This window comes from Odocoileus virginianus, unplaced genomic scaffold, assembly GCF_023699985.2.
Source record: "Odocoileus virginianus isolate 20LAN1187 ecotype Illinois unplaced genomic scaffold, Ovbor_1.2 Unplaced_Scaffold_37, whole genome shotgun sequence".
Lineage (NCBI taxonomy): Eukaryota > Metazoa > Chordata > Mammalia > Artiodactyla > Cervidae > Odocoileus > Odocoileus virginianus.
The window spans coordinates 230851-236768 of NW_027224299.1; the positions used below are offsets into that span (position 1 = coordinate 230851).

General features: G+C 43.0%; 1 pseudogene; it reads left to right on the forward strand.

Annotated features, from left to right (window-relative positions):
- Positions 1 to 5012: 5012 nt before the first annotated feature.
- On the forward strand, positions 5013 to 5606 carry LOC110138546 (interferon omega-1-like; annotated as a pseudogene).
- The last annotated feature ends 312 nt before the right edge of the window (positions 5607 to 5918 follow it).

Sequence of the window (5918 nt, forward strand, 5' to 3'; positions counted from 1 at the left end):
GTTAATATAACAAGTTACAAAATTATCTTAAATGAGTAGATTATATAAAGCATCAGGGACACATTAAACAGCTGTGAGCGTTGTTACTGTGACAGGTGTATACAAAGGTTTTGCCATTATTTCATGTCTACCCTAAAGATGACTATGCCTGATCTGTGCCTTGCTTAACTCTAATTTTTAATACAAAAATTCTACCTCTGCAAATTAGAATCAGTTAATCTTTTCTAGTATTGTACAAAGCATATCTGCACATTTTGAAATTTTACTAGCAGATAAAATAATCACATGACTGTGCCAAGCACACAGAGACGTTTAGTGGGCATCAAGTCACCATGCAGTCAGCACACTTGGCATACGAGATGCTTCTTAGGTAGGAAACGGTGTATTAAGTGCAAACCTACATTATGCTGAAATAAAAAACATCTTGATTATGAATTTTAAAGTAACTTATCTATATGAAATGACATTTTAAAAAAAGTTAATAAAACTCTCCAATGAAAAACTATGTACAAATTTTAAATCTTAACATAAGATCCTTAGTTAAAAGAAATGAGAAGATAAAAAGATTTTAGAAATTGAGATTAATTCCTTAAGGTAGTTACTGGGTCATAGGTTTGTCACTCAATTGAACTGAGATGAATAAAGAAGTAATTTTGAAAACATTACACATGATTTGGCTTCCACTGAAGCCAGGAACTTAAAAGTCTTGTTTTGGCATAAGGAAAATATTTAAATTGGTGTGAGTTTAAGACTTATCTATACATTTTAAAATATTTTTCAATTACTTGAATGTTACAGGAGAAATTACCATTTATATTAAATAAAATCATTTTCCCTTTCCACAAGGGTTCTTGTAAGTCTCAGTCTTGCCCTCAAGGCTTCTCACTGGATGGTCCCAATATCTAGATTACTGTCTGGAATCTAGATGCCTTTCCCCTTTCTCCAAATTAGTCTTTTTCCCCAGAAACAACCCAGAATCTGAAAACACACCACAACATGCTCAGATTTCCAACCATCAATTGCAGCATAAACGGGCACCAGTGTAAACTGCTCTGGCTAAAATCTCCTCCCAGGAAGGGGAGGATGGACGTAGGTGCAGGTGCAGAAATCAAAGGCTCTGAGCAAAGCCGCTGCAAAACACCCCTGGGCAGTCTGGCCTGAAAAGGAAGCTTCCTCACTGCTCCTGGGGCCCCAGGCTCTCTAGGGCCCCGGCAGCACCTAGCTCAGCTGGAGGCTCCTGCCTACAGAGACTACCTGGTTCTCCCCGTGGCTCTGGACGTGGAGACAGGTCCACTGGGCAGGCAGGGCCAGTTGGTCTGTTACAGGGAGTTCTGCAGTGCCCTCCCGGTCGCTGGGGCACAAGAAAGGCAGATTTGAGCACCTTGTTGAGCTGGAGCCCTTGGACTCAGTTTCACAGAAGTGCTGAGTTTGGGGAATTTCTGGTCTCTCACAGGGTGGCAATGGTGATGATCACCATTCTCCAGGGCTGGAGAACATCATCCTCCTTGTCTTCAGGGAAGGGGTTGGCATCTGGTGAGCTTGGGGATGCTGCAGATGTCAGGCTGTCTCAGCCTTTTTACAGCTGTTCCCAGCATCTTCCCACAAATAAGATCTTTAAATAGGTCAGAATTGTCATTTTCTGCACTTTTCTTAATTTTGTCTCCACTGAAAAACTTTCCCTTCTATTCTGGGCATCAGAGAATGTCACAGCTTCGATGCTTCTTTTGTGTTATTACACTGGAAACGAAATATACTCATGGAAAAGTCTCAATTAAAAGGAGATATTCATCTATATGAGTCAACTCAGCTTGAAAGAAAAACCTGAGGCTCAATCTCTCTTCTTTAGTCTAAAAGAAAATTTAGAGGTGTGATTCCATAGTCTATTTCGACAGTTTTTAAAATCCACCAATTTTGAAATTGCCACAGCTCTCTGCATTTCCTTTTTAAGGGTCTAATACATAAGGTTTCAATTCTTCACAGTTATTTACAGGACCATAGCTCCTGTTTTCTGGTGGTCTACAGATATTAGTGGCATAATACTGAACATGGGTTAATTCACAGAGCTCTCTTCATTCTGTCACCAAAGTGTACTGACCACACACACATGTGACAATGTGCTTGGCGATGTGGATTCCAGGAGAGTCATGTGGGGATGGTGTCTGCCATCCTGGGAGCAGGAGAGAGGACACTGGAGGCAGGATGAGGAGGAAGGAGGCAGCAGGAGCTCAGAGCAGCTGAGGGCCGGGTCTCAGAGCTGATGAAGAGGAGGGACTGGGAGCAGCAGGAAGTTCTACATTCACACAAACTGGGGCTCCTGAGTGTAGCCGACACCAGACGTTCATTTTGTGTTCTAAGACATCAAGACAACTTTAGTAGCAGCCACAGAGGACATCCTTTACCTCAAATAATACACAGTTTGCAAATTAGTAACCTTTCTTCCACCCTCAGTCCAACCAAGAGAAGCGTTGCCTGCAAGTTCCTTAACACAGTCACGGGTCTGCATGTTGAATTCCTAAGTGTTCATTCTAGGAGAGGGAATGCCTTCAGGACTGTGAAGAGCCCAGGAGCCCAAGTTTCCTCCCTTTTGAGCAGTGCCTTGTACATAGTGGAGAGAAATTCTGCAGCACTTGAAGCTCTATGCTGAGGAAGAGATTCTAGGAAAGTTGTCTACTCTCCTAGAATTTTGATTATTTGTTCCTGGCCAGGGAACTAGATCCTACAGGCCACAACAAAGACTTCCCATGCCAGAAGTAAAGATCCCATCGGAGGCACGGAATATTGAAGATCCAGCATGCCGCAACTAAGACCTGGCACAGTCAAATAAATACATAAAATAAATATTTTAAAATTCTTAAAAACCCAAAGAAAAACAACCCATCAATGTGATCATATCACAAGGTGGGATATTAGGGAGATTAGGGTTAGCAATCAATAAAATTCAGTTTTCATTTTTAATATCATAATTATTGTTACCCAGACTAAGACCAGGATCCTTTGGAATCATTCCATTCCCTTTCATTCTAATTTTTTCAATGCAAATTCTCATTGCCCAGGTGGGTTTGTCACAGATGCACAGCAAGGCTGGTCTCCTTGACCCTGTGAGAGAGGGTTAGTGTTCGAGCAACTGGGCTTCTGATTGCCTGTCTCCCATGAGCTGGTGCATGTGACTGCTTCCTTCTCCCCTTGTACTGACCACTTATGGGTTAAAGGAAAGAAAAATCAGGTGACTGGTCTTACAAAGCTGATGGCAGTCCACAGACTCAGGACTTGGGCCTTCCTTGAGCTTTTATCAGAAGCAGCCATGTCCCAGCCTTTCTGTTGTTCATATTGACCTGATTCTTCCCTTCTGCCACAGCCTAGGCCCCAGCTATGCTGTCCTGAAGTTTGCTAACCCAGCATACATCACTGTGTCAGGGGAAAACCACTTCCCTTCTTTCATGACAGTGAGAGTTACTCTTGTTTTCTTGTTGCCCACAAAACAATGGTGCAATTTTACTTTCTAGCAAAATTGCAAAGAGAAACAACAACAAAAAAATCTAACCTCTTGAAAGTGATGCAACCCCTTGGACTTTCTTTACTTCCCTTTCTTATTCTCACCTCATCATGAATTACAACCAGAGAAGGAGCATTCTCAGAGGAGACTGAAACAGAGGAACAGAGATGCCTGGTGGAATCAACTGCCTGAATAAACGACTGTTACTCACTAGATTCTGTGACATAAGCTTCCAACAAAAGACAACATCAGCACTGAATCTCCTTCCTCCAGCTCAGAAACTCTGAGCAGAACAGGTGTTGAAGAGTTTAAGTAAAAGAATTGAATAATAAAAACTATACTTGGCAAAGTAGATATTATTTATCTACTACAAAATGATTGCTGTTGGAAATTCCTTAACCAACTTACACAAACACACTTTTGCTCTCAGCATCTGAGCACTGCTGATAGTTTGGACACCTGGGGAAACTGGTCAGGAGAAGAGGAGGTCACCATCAAGATCTAGAGTCCTTCACAGAAACACTCCAGGGGAGAGGATGGGGTTTAGGAAGAGAATTTATTTTCCCAACAAATAAACAAGCCCTCCACAGAAAGGAGATTTTCAAATCCACAGGATGTGGTGAGCCTGCCCTCAGGGAGGGAGTCCAGCTGGTGAGGAAGGGACTCAGTCACTCCAGAGGACAGGCTGTAGCTGCATGTGATCCTTCCCTTGTGAGTGAGGTGCTAATGGGAAATTACAATTATCCTGGAATTAGAGTGTCCTCACCCATGTTCCCTGAGAAGAACCAGGATTCTGGTGGGGGTACTGGCCCAGTCTGTGGGTGACAACAGGTCTCCAGTAAGAAAATGGTGGAAAGAAAGGGTGATGTCTGTAATAGACCTGCCCTCGTGGTCCCTGAAGGGCAGGTATTTGCAGGAATGTGTTCCAGAAGGAAGAGAAATGTGGGAGGAGTTCAAGGACTGATAATAGTCAGCTTCTTCTCTAAATCAAACACTAAAGAAAACTCATCATTTTTTTCCAAGAGCTTAACTGCCAGAGTGATCTGTAAATCGCTTATAAATATGGAAACCATACAGCTGACAGAGTCTGGCTTCCTATGGAAACTAAGAGGAAAAAATGGAGCCTAAGAGCAAGCCAACAATGTGTTCATGAATGAGAGGAGAGCAACACATATGAATGAGAGATAAGGGCAATAACGTGTGTAATAACAAATGTCTATCAATTCAGACAAGACAAAGACCTTTCTCATTTGATTGAAAAATATCTATTTGGATGGGTACATCTGAAGTCACTAGGAAAAGGCAAAATTAACAGTCTAGAAGGAAGAAAATTTCTTTGACTGTATTGAAAATGCATAACAGAAAACCAAAACAGGAAGTAAAACTGTATAGAAATGATTAGAAAATGAAAACTACCATGTTCCCTATTTAATGGTCTTGCTTAGAAAGCTTGGCATCAGAGAACCTACCTCAAGGTTCCACCAGACGCCGTCTCCACCAGTCCAGCAGCAGCCTCATCTTCCCCATGGGCTTCATGCTCTCTCTACTGATGGCCCTGGTGCTGGTCAGCTACGGCCCGGGAGGATCCCTGGGCTGTGACCTGTCTCAGAACCACATGCTGGTTGGCAGGAAGATCCTCAGGCTCCTGGACCAAATGAGGAGACTCTCCCCTCACTTCTGTCTGCAGGACAGAAAAGACTTCGCTTTTCCCCAGGAGATGGTGGAGGGCAGCCAGCTCTAGGAGGCCCAGGCCATCTCTGTGCTCCACTAGATGCTCCTGCAGAGCTTCAACCTCTTCCACACAGAGCGCTCCTCTGCTGCCTGGGACACCACCCTCCTGGAGCAGCTCCGCACTGGACTCCATCAGCAGCTGGCTGACCTGGACTACTGCTGGCAGCAGGTGACGGGAGAGGAAGACTCTGCCCTAGGAAGGATGGGCCCCACACAGGCCGTGAAGAGGTACTTCCAGGGCATCCATGTCTATCTGCAAGAGAAGGAATATAGCGCCTGCGCCTGGGAAATCGTCAGACTGGATATCATGAGATCCTTCTCTTCATCAACCAGCTTGCAAGAAAGGTTAAGAATGATGCATGGAGACCTGAACTCACCTTGAGATGACTCTCACTGACTAAGATGCCACATCACCCTTGTATACTCACCTGGGGTCATTTCAGAAGACGCTGAATACTGCTTCAGCCACCAAATTTATTGAATTAACTCAGCCAATACATGTCACTAGTAATAAGCAAGTAGATATCAAAGTATTCAAGTGTAGGGGTATCAATCCATAAGCGATGACTGCCCTGATGTTATTTATTTATTCTTTAGTTAATGTAATATTATATCTCATCATATTTATATTTCCATATAAAAGATGTGTATGTTTATATTGTATTAAAATTTAGAAAATATGTTTCCCTATTTA